The following is an 18,574-nucleotide window of genomic DNA, read 5'->3' as shown; positions in this document are numbered from 1 at the left end:
GGAAAGAACCGAAATTCACCCCGTATTTTTGTATTGTACCATGAACTGCTGTGCTGTCGGCGTTTTAACACTATTTGCGCTTTCAGCCTGAGCGGAAAGGGTAGTTCAAAATGCAAGTTTCGTAGAGTGGATGTAATCTTCGTTGTGTCTAATAATAATCGAAAATAATACACAACTTTGCAGTCATATTATTAAAATATGAGTGATACCATTCGCATTGGAATTATCAACACGCACATGCACTACGATTCTCGCTTCTATTACTGGTGTGTTAATCGTTGCTCGGACGCATCAGTAAGCAACTAGCTGTCGTGTTAAGAGCGTATTCGACTCTATAACTAAAAAAAAATCTTAGATCAAATAGTTTTAGCGTACACTAGATTAAACAGTGTATTAGATAATTTACAGTTAAATCATCGAACAGTTAATTCAGATACGATTTAAACAATAAACTACTACCCCTGTTGCATTTTCCATACCTAACTCGAATGTTTCGGGAGTTTTTATCCTTTATCGAGTGATGTGGGGAGTGTACATTAGTTCAAATGGTTCAAATGGCTCTGAGCACTATGGGACTCAACATCTGTGGTCATAAGTCCCCTAGAACTTAGAACTACTTAAACCTAACTAACCTGAGGACATCACACACATCCATGCCCGAAGCAGGATTCGAACCTGCGACCGTAGAAGTCGCGCGGTTCCTGACTGAGCGCCTAGAACCGCTAGACCACCGCGGCCGGCTGTACATTAGTATTCTATGTGATGTATGCGCGCATATTACTCTGCTTTCCTCGCCCTGAAAACGGTAAATATTTCTGTTTCAGTTTATAGATACTAATATTAGAAAATAGTGTTTTTTGTGTACATACTTACCCAAAAATTCACGCAAACCATCGTTAACTTATAACAGCTATCACTAACAGTTGTCAAAAGCTACGACTTAATGAAATACAAATGTAATATACTAAAATAGTGTGTCTGACTGTTTCCAAATTCTTTTGGTTGCAATACAGTCACTTTATATCTGTACCGTACTATGAGTTAACGTAAAGCAGTCCGTGTGACTGATGGTTTGCGTGTTGTTGAATTTCTGTGTAATGAAAGCAGCTCAAAAGAATACCTGTAAGTGGATAAACAAAACGTTGTTTTCTTACAGTAGTATCAACGAATTCCAAAATTATTTTCCATTTGGAGTAACACATACAGGAGCAAAGCAACACATGTACAGTATTAATGTACTCTCCCAGAGCGCTCGACAATTTGAATGAATTTCCGAATCGTGTCGTGCTACCCACGAAAAAAATTTAACTAGTTCTGTTGTTTATTATTTAAATCATTGCTGAAACAGTTGCAGGCCTTCAAAAACAACGTTTGTGTTCGATGGAATTAAGTAATTAATACAGATATTTTTGTGTGTGAACTTTTCGTGAACGTTGCGCGTGAGTTTTTGCGTGATTAAGAGGGTGGGAGAGTTTTAAGTGTAAGTATGTCGCGCGGATGATTGGTGGCTGTGTTTTTCTCTGTTGCGTTCGTCTTGTTGTTGACGGAGTTGGAAGAAGAGGGAGGGTGAAATTCGACTCCAGTAAATGGCCATCGCCTCCCGCAAGGCACAAAAGAGTCCCTCCAGCCCAAGGTCCGCACACGAAGGTCAGATCGCCATCAACAGTGTCACGTGACCTCAGCCGGCAAGGCACTGCCCAGAGGCTTGCGATGTTGAAGCACTTCCCCGTGTTGAAGTACAGGGTGAGCACAAAGTCTTCCCCTGATTATAAAAATTTATAACAGAATAACCGTTTGACATAATAAGTTCCATTTGATGCCGTTACGTAGGTTAGTATTACTAACTTTTTTTTTTAAGACCACTTACGTTAGTAAACCCCAATGTGTGCTCAAAGAAGAATGTCGAGGCGGTATTCCAGTTCCTGCCAGGTGTTTCGTAACATGTGTTCTCTCACAGTACCCACAGGAGCTTGTATCCTAGCCTTCACTTGTCGACGTCAGCAATTGGTGTGACGAAGACTCTGCCCTTGATGTAGCCCCAGAGAAAAAGTCAAGGGGTGTAATGTCTGGAGAGGGGAGTAATGCCTGGATCGGTGGATTGGAAGGAACGGTGCAACACCTTGGCCACCCCGCTCTCCATACATTACGCCCCTTGACCTTTTTTTCTGGGGTTATATCAAGTGCAGAGTCTTCATCACACCAGTTGCTGGCGTCGGCGAACTGAAGGCTGGGATACAAGCTGCTGAAGGTTGGGATACAAGCTGCTGAAGGCTGGGATACAAGCTGCTGTGGATACTGGCCGATCCTGCACTTCTCAAAAATTTTCATGGCAAAACCCAAAATCCAAATGTCTCTAAATTCACTCATATGGAAACGATGCCCTAAAAACACATTTGCATCTCCTACAGCTGTCAGAATTGTAACTTATGGTGCAGTTATTGTATTTAATGATGGGGACGTCGGGAGGATGAAGGTGTTAGAAAGAATGGTAGAAAGAATGGTAGAAAGAATGGGCTTCAAGATAGGAAATTTTACTCAAGACAGTTTCCGGGTTCGATTCCCGGCGGGGTCAGGGATTTTTCTCTGCCTCGTGATGACTGGGTGTTTTGTGATGCCCTTAGGTTAACTAGGTTTAAGTAGTTCTAGGGGACTGATGGCCATAGATGTTAAGTCCCATAGTGCTCAGAGCCATTTGAGCCATTTACTCAAGACATCATGAGAAAAATAGATTTACAGCGCGTCTCTGCAGCTGAAAAGTCAGTTGAAGACCTGGTAAAGGAAAGAAAACAGACAAAAAGAAACCAGAAGAGAAGCCGTGAAGGGAAATTCGGCCCAGAGTACAAATGTGGTGACTTCTGAAGAAGTGACATAAGGAAAAAAGTTAGGTTAAACTTTAAACTGAGTTTCCTGAAAAGTTTAAAAAACAAAGTTTATGTACTTTTTCCTCAGATTCTATGAAGGCTAGAATTATGAAATTCTGTACACACATTTCTGCAAACATAATAAACGTTGTATCAAGAGCAAATTTTGAAATTCTGAAATGGTTCAAATGGCTCTGAGCACTATGGGACTTCTGTAGTCATCAGTCCCCTAGAACTTAGAACTTAAAAAAATGTTCAAATGTGTGTGAAATCGTACGGGACTTAACTGCTAAGGACATCAGTCCGTAAGCGTACACACTACTTAACCTAAATTATCCTAAGGACAGACACCCATGTCCGAGGGAGGACTCGAACCTCCGTCGGGACCAGCCGCACAGTCCATGACTGCAGCGCCTCGGTTAATCCCGCGCGGCGAACTTACAACTACTTGAACCTAACTAACCTAAGGACATCACACACATCCATGCCCGAGGCAGGATTCGGACCTGCGACGGTAGAGGTCGTGCGGTTCCAGACTGTAGCGCCTAGAACCGCTCGGCCACTCCGTCCGGCTAACATAAGTGGTCTTAAAAAACTAGTAACACTAATCTATGCAACGGCATTATTATGTCAAACGGTTATTCTGTAATAAATTGTTATAATCAGGGCAATACTTCGTGCTCATCCTGTATATTGTGAATAGCAGAGGTATAATCACGCTGTCTCATGCTTCTCTCTGTCAGTTTCGGCTCCGCTGATGACTGGGTCCAATTTCTGTGTCCTCACAGCCTCCTGCAATCCTCGCTGTGTGTGTGTGTGTGTGTGTGTGTGTGTGTGTGTGTTTTGTAGTTAGGTGTTCCACAGAGTTTAACAGGAAAGCGTTTGCAAACACGCGCACGCTGCCAGCACATTCCAGATTAGGCACGTCGCGGAACGCTCGTAACAGCTCCCTGGCTGAAAGTAGTGCTGGATTCCTCTTCCACGCCTCTAGCACCGAACGAACCGGCGTTGGCAAGCACGCGACTTACAAACCAGGCTCTGTTCAGAGAGAAAGGTTACAGGTTCCCTTTATCTGAACGCAGTTTATCTGTACAAGAGAGAAATAAGCTCGTCTTATCGAAACGTTGAAAAGACGCTGCGTCTATTTCATTAACAATGGAATTTTGGGAGTTGGAGCGTCAATATAAACTTTCCAGTTTTCTTCCAGTGGACTCAGGACTTTCGGATCCTCAGTTTTTCGTTTCTTGAGATCACACGAGGTTAATTTTGTCAGGGTATGTAGACTCGCAGAACACGCGCCTTTATGCGTCAGAAAATCTCCATCAGTAGTTCGAAGAGCCGTCCCATAATCTCAAGATTGGTGTATGCTGCACTAAGAGCGGCGTTTGGAAAGTCCGTGCAAAGTCCGAGAGATCGGACCACCGGCGCGTATCAAGGTCATGTTTAGTTAGTAGCATCTTTGGAAGGAACGCACAGAAAGTTTAGCCATATTGGTCTATTTCTTTGTGTTTGGCATTCGTGTGAATCAAGGACGTCGAGTGATTGTCAAAAAATGGACGAAAAAGAATTTCGTGTGGTGATTAAACATTACCTTATGAAAGGCAGAACGCCTCAGGAGAGTAAAGAAAAGCTTGATAAACATTACGGTGACTCTGCACTTCGATTAGAACAGTTTATAAGTGGTTTCAAAATTTTCGGAGTGGCCGTAGGGGCACAAGTGATGCTGAACGTTCTGGACGCCCTGTTGAGGTTGCGACTCCAGAAACCATTGATAAAATCCATGATATGGTGATGGATGACAGAAGAGTTAAGGTGTGCGAGATTGCCAGTACTATGGGCATCTCGAATGAACGGGTACATAAGATTTTGCATAAACATTTGGACATGAGAAAGCTATCCGCATGATGGGTTCCGCGATTGTTCACGCTTGACCAAAAACTGAATCGTGTGAAGTGTTGCGAGGATTGTTTGCAGCTGTTCAGGAAGAATCCGCAGGACTTTAAGCGTCGTTTCGTCACTGTGGATGAAACATGGATACATCACTATATTCCTGAGACCAAACAACAATCTAAACAATGGGTTACCAAGGAAGAATCTGCACCAAAAAAGGCGAAGACCATTCCTTCGGCCGGAAAGGTTATGGCGACTGTCTTTTTGGGATTCGCAAGGGATAATCTTCATCGAATATCTGAAAAAGGGTAAAACTATTACAGGTGAATATTACTCATCGTTGTTGAACCGTTTGAAAACCGACCTGCAAGGAAAACGCCGGCGATTGAACCGCAAAGAAGTCCTTTTCCATCACGACAATGCACCACCAGCACACTCTTCAGCAGTTGTGCTCTCAAAATTAATGGAAATAGGATTCCAACTCGTTTCACATCCCCCTATTCTCCAGGCTTGGCTCCCTCGGACTACTATTTGTTCCCCAATTTGAAGAAATATCTGGCAGGAGAAAGATTTTATTCAAACAAGGAGGTGATTGCAGCAACTAATAGCTATTTTGCAGACTTGGAGAATTCCTATTATTCGGAAGGGATCAACAAATTAGAACAGCGTTGGACGAAGTGTATAAGTCTAAAAGGAGACTGTCGGAAAAAAAAGTTTACCCCAAACACGTAAGTAGTTTTTATGTATGCACGGACTTTTCAAACGCCTCTCGTATGTCTGGTGCCCGAATCGTAACAGCATTCTTTCACCAAACTTTTAATGCTGCTATTTAACTCATACGTGGATCAACTCGCACAAGATGAAAGACTATACAGATATTTTCAGCGAGATTTCGTTTTTTTTCATCTATCTACCTTTTGATTTTTACCTTTGGGACAAGTTGAAGGGTAGTGTATAGTCAACCAGTCCCCACACGTGGGAAGAGCTACAGCAAAACAATGTAAACCCTGTTGCTGCTGTCCCTCAGGCAGAGCTGCTACGCGTGTCTCACATTTTGATAAACCGACCACAATGCTGCATCGGCTTCAGCGGTGGCTGTTTGTAGCAACATCTGTGATATGAACAAGCGTCAGTCCCACTGTAAAATATTTTCTGGCTACTTTTATTTTATCCACCCTGACCAAGTACACCTCTAATAAGTGGTCCGACTCTTTATTGTTGTTATAACGATGCTTTTTACTTAAAAAAAGAAACAGATTGAGGTGGACCAACTTTCTTCCAGTTCCTGGTTCTAACCATCAGAGGACCATCGGGCTGATAAGTAGATTCCCCACAGTTCTTGTTGGCAAGCACAGTGATATGAAAGGTATTGTACACAATCACATCTCTCGCATTAAAACTGTCAAATCCAGACAGTGTTGCTGTAGTACAGTACACAACAGCAACAGTAAGCCATCCTTTGCATGTCTGACGGCACTTGTATGAAAGACAGTAAACAAAACTTACCATCTACAAACGCACGAGGGCCATAAAGGTTCCTTCCACTATTTTATTATTTATCCTCATAGAGACTGATGTCAAATCAATGCTCCTGATCAAAACAGTAGCGTGATGACGCGCACGTCGACGACGCCTGTAGCGTGGCATCTCAGTAGGGTATTTCAAAGACGCAAGTGAAGTAACAGGAGTATCAACACAGTACGATAATAAAGGAACAGTTAAGTGATAATTAAAAAGTGACATGGAAGAGTGCGTTACTTGGGTTATAACTGGTCATAATTCAGTCTTGCCAGTTTACAGCAAAGTTTTGTTTACCTCCTACTTGAGACTTTGATTTCGTTTTGTTGTTAAAAAAATTGCAATTTACAACTCGTGTCTTGTTGTTACTTACAAGGGAACCTCCCCATCGCACCCCCCTCAGATTTAGTTATAAGTTGGCACAGTGCATAGGCCTTGAAAAACTGAACACAGATCAATCGAGAAAAGAGGAAGAAATTGTGTGGAACTATGGAAAAAATAAGCATAATATACAAACTAAGTAGTCCATGTGCAACATATGCTATATCATGGATTGGGTGAGCTCAAGAGCGCCGTGGTCCCGCTGTTAGCGTGAGCAGCTCCGGAATGAAAGGTCCTTGGTTCAAGTCTTCCCTCGAGTGAAAAGTTTAATTTTTTATTTTCAGATAATTATTATCTGTCCGTCCGTCCGCTATATTTGCTGGATTCATATTGCCCACGGAATATATCTCACGTATTTCATGCACTCTAGTCCAAAGTGGCGAACAGTCAACGGCCAGCCAGGGAGCCTCCTTAGCAGGAATACTCTCTCTTGCGTGTGCTGTAGTCGACTGACGTGTGTTTCGGTCTTTGTTTAGGTGTAGCGTCCTCATACTACGGCGCAGTTACGTCGCATCGGACGGACAGATAATAATTGTCTGAAAATAAAAATAAAAATTTTTCAATCCAACGAAGAGTTGAACCAAGGACCTCTCGTCCCGCAGCTCCTCACGCTAACCGCGGGACCACGGCACTCCTAACCTCAGCACTCTCCTTTATATTGCCTATCTTGCGCATGGACTACTCAGTTTGTATATTTTGTTCATTTTTTCATAGTTCCACACAACTTCTTGTTTTCTCGATTGATCTGTGTTCAGTTTTTTAAGGCCTATCCACTGTGCCTACTTATGACTGAATCTGAGGGGGGTGCGATGGGGAGGTTCCCTTGTTAGTGCATGAATACAACACTCATTCAAGACGTATAAAAACATCTGCTCACTACACATCCTGGTCTTCACAGCAATGCAGTACGTTCTCGCTGTGTTGAGTGTTGCTGGTCCCACTTCGACGTTGTTATAGAGTGGATCTGGAGTAGTTAAAGGGTAGGAGCAAATTTGTGACATGCGTTAATGAGATTAGCAAGTGCTCACATATTTAAACTGGTTTGGAGAAAACGAAATGGTGTAACTAAACGTTACAGAGGTGAAGGAACTCTCGAATTACTCTCCTTTCCACGGAGGTAAGAAAATTGGTAAGTTCTCTACACTTCGTAACGGGCAACGCAATTAAACACATCAAATCAACTTCCGTAAGTGGTCTTGAAAATGGACCACACTCCAAAAGATCTGAGATCTCATATCGCCCTTTAAGGAGAGACTGTGCTCTGTAGAAGCTACGGCCTAGTAAGTAAACGTGTCGGCGCATCTCTGGATAACATGGTTATTTGCTGGAAAAGTTACCATCACTTTGTGCCGTGGAGCATCAAAGTGGCTGGCGTGACGCTGGAGCATGCCTCTCTCTCTCTCTCTCTCTCTCTCTCTCTCTCTCTCTCTCTATAGAGAGCGAGCAGTAAGTAAGGGCTGCAGATTTACATTCATCAGAAAAGGGCCATTCGAAAGACAAGCGCACCCTCATCCTATCAAATTATTAGCTTTTGCAAATGTTTACTGACTATGGTCACATAATTTCTATTTCACCAATTTCTCAGATTTTTGGCATTTGATGGTACCACAAAATCAACTGTTGTTGTTGTTGTTGTTGTTGTTGTTGTTGTTGTGGTCTTCAGTCCTGAGACTGGTTTGATGCAGCTCGCCATGCTACTCTATCCTGTGCAAGCTTCTTCATCTCCCAGTACCTACTGCAACCTACATCCTTCTGAAACTGCTTAGTGTATTGATCTCTGTAGGTACAGTAGATTTACCAAAACTGAGCCTCAAATTAGGGGACCAGCTAATAGACGAAGAGAAGGAATTCTACTACGTTGGAAATGCCTTATGACGAATGAGGGGAAGATGATTTGAGAAGCAGACTGGAACAGGCAAAGTTGGCATCCCGCGCTAAAAAGAGGGTACTAGTCTCAAACATAGACCTTAATTTCCGGAAGAAATATCTGTGAATCTAAAATTGGAGCAGAGCAACCTATAGAAGTGACTCATGGACTGAGGAAAAACTGGAAAAGAAGAGAATGGAAACTTTTAAAGGGACACTGTTACAGAAGGGTGCTAATATTCAGTGATCCGATGAGGCAAGAAATATGCAAAGAAAGGACTGTGTGGAAAACATTGAACAGAAACAGGGACAGGTGGATATTTGTCGTATTACCGTGGGGGAATAATTCCCATGGTAGTAGAGGGCAAACGTTGTTGGCGAAGACAATAGTTAGAATACATCCAACAAAAATATGAGAGAGCAGATCCTAGACAATTCAAACAGGATTCAGGAATGAGTCGAATGAAAAAATATAGAAAGCCTTCACTTCGGCATTCTGACCTTCCGCGTGAGTTTTAAGTTCTTCTTGTTTTGTAAATAAAACCACCTTTTCTTGGTGTAACTTAATTTATTATTCCCAGAAGCGTTTCGCCTTTTTCTTACTCTTACGGCATCTTCAGCGGGGTAGTTCATTGGCATCTGGGTTTCCTGTTATCTAGTCTGGATGTCGCACTACCACTCCATTTCCGAAACACAACTTTGTATTCCGAACTTTTTCTTTCACACTGTTCACCACGTTTCTCCTAATTCTTTTGCGGTGCACTCTTATTTTGTTTTGTTACTCAAGTTAAGTTCTTCCGTCGACGGTCGTTTCCACTGACTTTCCAACGTTTCACCAGTGCAGAGCGTTCTAGCATTCTGTTTGTCCAGTTCTACGTTTTGCGATCACCTCTGGAAATGTATTCTTTAGGACAAGGTTTCAGTTCCTGTCGGACCACACAGTTTTAGATTTTCCGTGATTATCTAAATCGCTGAAGGCAAATGCTGGTATGATTCCTTTTAATGAGTTAGCGGCTGATTTTTCTACCACATCCTTACCCAAACCGGAGTTACAGCTTTAGGCAAATTCTGGAATAATTCCTTTGAAAACGACATAGCCAGTTTTCTTTCCCAATCCGAACTTGTCCTGCATCTCTTAAAACTTTTTGATCGACGGGATGTTAAACTCTTATCTTCCTTTTTTCCTTTCCCTGTGTCCATCTTACATTCGGTAAATGACAGCTCCAGCTCAAAAATGTGTAAACTATCTGCATTACTCAAGAGTCTGCCGTTCATTTCATGGCAGTTGTTTAACGTACGTAATAACTCCAATTCCGCGTGCGTTTCTCCAGGTGCACACTCGATGGAGTATTATTTGTTGCCTTTCCTTGGACGTGGTTGTTTGACAAATTTGAAAGTTATTTATTTTTACCCAGTTAATGTCGTCATTCTCGCATACTGCTGTCTTCGAAGAGCGTTAGATTGCTGCTGACGTTCTCTTCCCAATAAGCACACAATGTACAAAACCATAATCTTGCTCTTTACGATTGGGCTTTGTGTCTTCGTTTAGGGGAAGGCCCGTCGTTAGTAAACGCTGCGTGAGTGAAAGGAACATCAGTGTTAATAGGCGCCGGCAGCTACGTGTAGCTACCTGGCAGAAGCAAACGTGTTTCATTTTCGTTTATCGCCGAAGCCGCGCATCCTCTCGCCGTTGCAGTGAGTGCATTTAGAGCGTGACAAGTTACTTGCGTCTCGCTACTGTGCTCTTGCGATCCACTTGGCATATAAATTCGTATCAGAGATGCCTTCGGAAATGGTATGCATAGCGGGTAGACTGGCTGTGTTTTCTTATGTTCCAGTATACACTGGCGTGACAAAAGTCAGGGGATAGCGATGTTCACACGTACAGATGGCCGTAGTGTCGCGTACCCAAGGTATAAAAGGGCAGTGCCTAGGTAGAGCTGTCATTTTGTACACATGTTTCTGTAAACCTAATAAATATTGCCTCAAGAGAAAATTTTGAAATTTTGATTGCAATCTGAGATATGGAGAAAAGTGCTTGGATTTTTGCATGAATTTAAAATTGTACTTGTGAAATTATGACTAAAATATTATGAAAATTCTTCTATTTGCCCTACTCTAAAAACCTCATGAGAGAAGCTTACAACATATAAAGAGATGAAACAGAGAAATTTTTGTAGAAATCTCTTGAATACTTTCCGAGAAAAAGGAACATACATTATTTTTTTTAAATAAAACTTCAAATTTCATTCAAAAAAAGTGGAATGTATATAATCAAAGGATTTTTTTATGTAAATGTGTTACTTTCATGTAAAGCGTGGTATAAAATTTAATTGCCATATATCCAAATCAGTGCATTTGGTGAATTTTTGAAATAGTGTGTGTTTTTCATCATCGTCCCCCCCCCCCCCCCTTTAAGGCGTCCTTGACTGACATCAACTCAACAAGTCCAATCTCGAATGTAACTAACGCTCACGACCTTTACAGCGCCTATTTAAAGCAAACCTGCTTTGCATCCTCATGGTGGCGCCTCTAGAGCCAGTCTTATCCGACTGGAGGGAAATCTGAATAGACGTAATCTTTCAGATACGCCTACAACCTCTCGCTCATTTCGCAAAACACCTTCTCGGTGTTGGGATTTTATTTTCCGTCGTTGTATATAGTTGCTATTGTTGTTGTGGTCTTCAGTCCTGAGACTGGTTTGATGTAGCTCTCCATGCTACTCTATCCTGTGCAAGCTTCATCATCTCCCAGTACCTACTGCAACCTACATCCTTCTGAATCTGCTTAGTGTATTCGTCTCGTGGTCTCCCTCTACGACTTTTACCCTCCACGCTGCCCTCCAATAATAAATTGGTGATCCCTTGATGCCTCAGAACATGTCCTACCAACCGATCCCTTCTTCTAGTCAAGTTGTGCCACAAACTTCTCTTCTCCCCAATCCTATTCAATACCTCCTCATTAGTTATGTGATCTACCCATCTAATCTTCAGCATTCTTCTGTAGCACCACATTTCGAAAGCTTCTATTCTCTTCTTGTCCAAACTATTTATCGTCCATGTTTCCACTTCCATACATGGCTACACTCCATACAAATACTTAAATCTATAGTCGATGTTAACAAATTTCTCTTCTTCAGAAACGCTTTCCTTGCCATTGCCAGTCTACATTTTATATCCTCTCTACTTCGACCATCATCAGTTCGTTTGCTCCCCAAATAGCAAAAGTCCTTTACTACTTTAAGCGTCTCATTTCCTAATCTAATTCCCTCAGCATCACCCGACTTAATTCGACTACTTTCCATTATCCTCGTTGTTGAGGATACAGTCCATTCCGTTCAACTGCTCTTCCAAGTCCTTTGCTGTCTCTGACAGAATTACAATGTCATCGGCGAACCTCAACATTTTTATTTCTTCTCCATGGATTTTAATACCTACTCCGAATTTTTCTTTTGTTTCCTTTACTGCTTGCTCAATATACAGATTGTATAACATCGGGGACAGGCTACAACCCTGTCTCACTCCCTTCCCAACCGCTCCTTCCCTTCCGTGCTCCTCGACTCTTATAACTGCCATCTGGTTTCTGTACAAATTGTAAATAGCCTTTCGCTCCCTGTATTTTACCCCTGCCATCTTCAGAATTTGAAAGAGTATTCCAGTCAACATTGTCAAAAGCTTTCTCTAAGTCTACAAATGCTAGAAACGTAGGTTTGCCTTTCCTTAATCTTTAACTTCTAAGATAAGTCGGACGGTCAGTATTACCTCACGTGTTCCAACATTTCTACGGAATCCAAACTGATCTTCCCCGAGGTCGGCTTCTACCAGTTTTTCCATTCGTCTGTAAAGAATTCGCGTTAGTATTTTGCAGCTGTGACTTATTAAACTGATAGTTCTGTAATTTTCACGTCTGCCAACACCTGCTTTCTTTGGGATTGGAATTATTATATTCTTCTTGAAGTCTGAGGGTATTTCGCCTGTCTCGTACATCTTGCTGACGAGATTGTAGAGTTTTGTCAGGACTGGCTCTCCCAAGGCCGTCAGTAGTTTCCAGGGTTCTGTCAAACTCTTCACGCAGTATCGTATCTCCCATTTCATCTTCATCTACATTCTCTTCCATTTCCATAATATTGTCCTCAAGTACATCGCACTTGTTGTGTATAGAAGTTGGTGCTGTTATTTTTCTGTTTCGGTCTGCAGCCTGTGTAGATCACCATTACGAGAGTTAGGGCCTGTCGCGATGCGCCGTCGTAAGAGGATGTGGGTGTGGCGACATTCGCATTTGTTACGTTTCTCCGCGCCGCGCCAGAACGGTGGACACGGCCTTACGCGGGGCACCCTAAATAACTTCCCCCGGCTGTCGTTATTACGGCCGCTTCCTGCCGCCCGCCGACACGCTTCGCTGCACGACTCCCCCTGAACCGTCGACGCCCTCCGCCCCGCGTCCTCCAGGATTCCGGTTCCAGCATTCCAGGGGAAACGAACTGAGGCGTTCGTTACTCGGCCGGAAATGATCATCCAGGTGTCGTAATGTCGAAGAGAGAGGATTGAAACCTGCCATGGTCTTCGCCTGGGTGCTGCATTTAATCCGCCACGATGAAGATAAGTTGCCGAAATATTAGTCTGCAAAATATCGGGCACTCACCCAGAAACGTTAAAAAAAATAGCTCTGAGCACTATGGGACTTAACATCTATGGTCATCAGTCCCCTAGAACTTAGAACTACTTAAACCTAACTAACCTAGGGACATCACACAACACCCAGTCATCACGATAGAAACGTTTTATTGAAAATAATGTGTGTTAAACATTCTAACGGTGTGCATCTTCATATTTTCGTGGCGCAAATACTGATCCATAAAATTTCGGGCGTGCAGCCGCGTAAATTTGACTACTTCTAATGTTTCGGCTGACTACCGTCGAGCCATCGTCAGAGTGAGCCAAGGTGACTGACGCTGCAGCTTTTTTAATTGTGATTTCATTCCTCAGGGGAGGGATGTCAGCGGCACAATCCGCCGCTCTTCAGCCGAGTGACATGACAACTAAAACAAGAATAAAATGTTACATATATATGGCGATAAAAAAGGGGAACATAAAACAGAGTAAGGGGAGATAATGGAGGTAAAAATACACTGACAGGGAAACGTACATGGGGGACAATTGAAAAAGTCAGCATAAAGTTAAAAAACACAGTTGGCGATTCTTAAAACACAAAGAAGACACTGAATGCAAATGCACAGGTTAAAAGTCGGCCACAGTATTAAAAAACACTCCAGAACAACACACTTAAAACCCACTTGTAGCACACACGATGAAGAATAAAACTGCCAGGTGGGACCTGCCGAGGGAAAGGTCAGAGGACGCTCCAGCACTTGGTCCGTCCTTTTAAAGCCGTGGACCGCACCGCTGCGCATGCGGCCACAGATACACAAGGCGCCATTGACGTTAATCGGTCGCATTCGGGAGGACGGCGGTTCAGTCCCGCGTCCGGCCACCCTGATTTAGGTTTTCCGTGTTTTCCCTAAAATCGCTCCGGGCAAATGCCGGGATGGTTCCTTTGAAAGGGCACGGCCGACTTCCTTCCCCATCCTTCCCTAATCCGACGAGACCGATTACCTCGCTGTCTGGTCTCCTTCCCCAAACAATCCAATCCCCAACGTTAATCGGCGGCAAAGACGTATGGCATATGCGTGGAAATAGATATATGGCTGCGCAGTCGACCCACACGGTGATATCGATGTATCACTGCGAGCTGCACCGTCGCGACGTCTTCGTGGTTTTATTACAGAAATTGCCAGACTTCAAGATTTGTCCAAGCTGAAGCCGCTATCTCTATCAATTAAATTCGTCGCCAAGCGAATTTAAATTGCTTTCTTAAATTGCTTCCTTCACTACCGAGTCCCAGAAGGATAAAGTCGAGGCTAAAATTTCGACATTATAGTACACCATACAGTGCCCATTTTCAGTACAGTACTCGGCCACCGCAGATTTATTAGGTTGTAAGAGCCGGGAAGAAGTCGACCCCCCACCTGCCCGGATGGATGCCAGAAGCTGAACTACCACCTGGACACAATGAAAGCTGGCTGGTGTGGAAATCTTTAAACAGATTACGATCAGGAGTTGGACGATCCAGAAACAACCTGACGAGATGGGGATTCAAAACAGAAACGTCCTGTGATTGTGGACAAGAGCGATAGTGCAGGTTGGAGCAAGTGGAGAAATCGACCATGGTAGAGCACGCTCTGTGTGAGACAGACCACACAGTACAATTCGCCGACAAGGAAGGAAGAGCTATCATACCCTCTTGCTCGGAGAAGCTATAGAAGTACACAAAATGGCTTAAACAAGAACGAAGAAAGCCACAACGTGAACGGATCCTGTGGATTCCCGTGCTGCAGCGAACGACCATCGCAGGTAGCAAGGGGAGAACCGCACCGGAAATGACCACGGAAAAGCTCTTGGACGTTGCCGCGCCAGCTACATGTAAACGGTGTGCGGACATTTGCCATGATTTTACCTGCTCTGAGGGGTTGCGTCCCTTTTCTCCTCCTCCTCCTCCCCCTCCCCCAACCCCCCCCCTCCCCCTCCCCCTCCCCCCAATCGCTTACTGAGCCTTTCCGCTGGTTTACTTAACATAGAACCAGAGTCTCTTGGGATTTTCCGCCACATGTCTAAAGAGAGTTTTGTTGTGGAAACTATTAAATGCATCTCGCATTGAAATCCGCACCAAATTTCGAGCCTCAGTAAAACTTCGCCAATCTTGGAGATTTTGCGTTCGTCTAAATTATACTTGCCTTTTTCGGTGCTCCTAACCTTTCGCCGCAAGAGATATCGCATTTTAGAGAGTAAATTAATATGGAGTATGTCGTTCTTCTTTTCAAACATTCACATACCCATTTCTTCTTTCCTTGTTGTCTTTTGGGCACGCATTTTTAGTAATTAAAGTAGGCACAGATATAGTGATCAAAAAGAAATGATTAGCGTAGATTCGAATTCTGTTTACATCGTTCCTTTTTTGTTGCTCCCATGACGATGGACTGTTTCTATAGCAATCAGTAATCGTGAAAGAAAGCTACCGTACAGACAGAGGAATCTATACTTGGCAGAACTAATGACATACTGACAGCCGGCCGCGGTGGTCTCGCGCTTCTAGGCGCGCAGTCCGGAACCGTGCGACTGCTACGGTCGCAGGTTCGAATCCTGCCTCGGGCATGGATGTGTGTGATGTCCTTAGGTTAGTTAGGTTTAAGTAGTTCTAAGTTCTCGGGGACTTATGACTACAGCAGTTGAGTCCCATAGTGCTCAGAGCCATTGCCATTACATACTGACATAATCGTTGGTATTGCTTTCGTTTCCCAAAAGTTATAGATATTTCGATTTCAGAAAAGAAGCTCTGTATTTGGCCAAGATGACGAAGAAGAAGGTCCCTTACGTTCTGGTTGTATCGAGTAAGGTGTGGAGACGGCGGTTTGAAAGCGGACAGAAGTAGTACGAGGAAGGGCGTCGCTTACCCGAGGTATCGCTACTCAAGCTACCTGGCGAAGGGGCAAGTGTGGCAAATGTCCGGCATTCCATGTAAACAGCGGCCGCGAGCTTGACTCCAGTCACCAGCAATTGAAGGTGAGGCCTTGACAATGCCAGACATTCCCGCTGACGAGACGTGAGAAAAACCATCAAACGAACGTCGGCCAAAGGACCCGAGACAGAAGCCAACACGCAGTCTGTCAACAAGTGGCCACGAAAGTCTTAACAGTTTTGTCAGACACGTTTCATTCGCTGGATTTGCGGCGCGGCAGCTATACTTCTGCGCAGACGCGATTTGTGCCCACAGCTTCGAGGAATATTCCTGGACCCTTCAACTCCAATTTCCAGGTCCGCGCACCTCTCACATACGCGCAGAGACGTGCGCGGGCAGACGAGAGAGTGTGGACCTTCACGCAGGCGCGTTTACGGGCTTCCCGAGACGTTTAAAGTGGCCCTTCAGAGCGGGGAGAGGGGGCGGCGCCGGTCCAGCCACCAGTTTGGCGGGCGTCGCGAGAGCGTGACGTGGCGCCATTGTCCTCGCCGCGTCGCCGGAATGCGTGACCGCCGCCGCGGGTCAGCAGGACCAAGGACCTGCCCGTGGCTGCCTCGTGTAACACTTGGCAGAATGCGCGCGACTCCCCAATTGTGCCACGTAGGTTTCTGTCGCCGTAGGGGCAGCTTGCGCCCGTGTTCACTTTTATGTGAGCCTACGAGCAGTAAAAGTTTCCTTCTTCATCATCAATCTTTCTATAGGCTGGTACACGCCATTCGGAACAGCCCAAGAAACTGGTATACCTGCCTAATATCGTGTAAGACCCCCGCGAGCACGCACAAGTGCCGCAACACGACGTGGCATGGACTCCACTAGTGTCTGAATTAGTGCTGGAGGGAAATGACACCGTGAATCCTGCAGGGCTGTCCATAAATCCGTAAGAGTACGAGGGGTTGGAGACCTCTTCTGAACAGCGCGTTGCAAGGCATGAGGTGGCATGCCTTTACGATGCACACAGTGACTTGCCCCCTCTCATATTTATATCTTACTCTGAGTAATTCGATTAGGTGAAGTATAGCCGAGTATGGTCATTAAAAGGCTAGTATTGAGAACTCAGAAGATATGAATATTTTCCTCTCTAATTGCATGCGGTGAAAAGTTGCTATTCCTTCACACGCGGACTTCCCACGCAGCGTCTCTCGTCACCCGGGTGGTCCGGTGACGGGCGAGTTCTGCTGAGCTCGAAAGGGTTATGCCGACAGGTGTGAGGGAGCCAAGTGGATGCTGTCCGGACGCCGACATTGTCATAAGAGCGGGGGCGACACGCCCACAGGGGCCTGAAGAACGGCTGGGCTAGAGATTCCATTACTTCGCAGAAACATAGTGGAAACACTTTCTGGCGGGCTACCAGCGAGGCGTGGGAATGACTTGTGTTCCCAGGCAGTCTTGGCGGGCAAATTCCCGCGTTTTCTGCAAAATCATAACTGTGATTGGCTTGCCCAGGAGATAGCTCCGTGACGTAGCAAAATTGGCGCCAACTATCTCCATTGGTGGAATAGTAGCGCTTCAGCAATAGAGTGAATTTTTCCACCAGTTTTCGTGTTGCTGATTGGCATGTTTAACCGCGGCTACTGTGGTGGGGGCGGTAATGTTCTGTGTTCGGCTTGTACGGGTGCTATTGGTAGAGTCGGCTCTCGACTTTCGGTCGGAGTGGGTTACAAGACTGAGCTCTCGCTGCTCTGGACAGCCTGCCTTCCGTTGGCTGTCTAATATAATTTCATTAAATTGTAACGGTTTGACGAAGTTTCTGAAGTTTCTGAAGTTTCGACTTCAACGTAACTTTCAGAGTACAGTTGGCAATTCAGCGTTCTGCGAACAAGCGGCCCATGTTGTCCATCTTGAGCAGTTTTGGCTAATGTTGACTATCGGAGTTACTGTGTGACTTCGCTTGTTAAAATCAATCACTGAACCGTCAGTGATTGTGTGGCAAGCATTCTACGTCTCCCTCAGAGGCGCATTTGTATTACTAGGAAGTCTTTAGTCTGGAACAACCAGACCAGGATAATTTGTTTCGGGCTGTACTCGCGACATTATCATAACCACGATTGGACGTCGAAGCAACCAGCCATCGCCTCCGGTACGCCAGATCGCGACCTTGCAGTGAAGAAGACAGTTTGGTAATGTATGTCCGCAGCACCGGCAGATTAGGGAATTTTGCTATGTGATGATCTGAGCTCACCAGAGCGCGCCTTTCCCATCTTTTCTAACGTGGTTCTGTCTTGGGTGTTCATTGTCTGAGTTCTCACTACTGTAGCAGGAATTAATGTTGGGTTGGCTGGGTGTTTCTCTTTAAGATTTGAATTGCAAGGAATTGGCTCCACATACCACTTGGATATAAATGTCACAAGCTAGTTTCTTGGACAACTTCTTTTTCACAGCATTTATTTGAGTACCCAGTTTGATGTATTGTAAATGTTTCAAGTGATTTGTTTATTATTTTGAGTTTAGTCATAATAAATCAGATTGTTATTTTGGACAGAACGTTC

This window comes from Schistocerca nitens, chromosome 4 (genome assembly GCF_023898315.1).
Source record: "Schistocerca nitens isolate TAMUIC-IGC-003100 chromosome 4, iqSchNite1.1, whole genome shotgun sequence".
NCBI lineage: Eukaryota > Metazoa > Arthropoda > Insecta > Orthoptera > Acrididae > Schistocerca > Schistocerca nitens.
The sequence above is the reverse complement of the archived record's forward strand: the minus strand, read 5'-3'. Positions refer to the sequence as shown.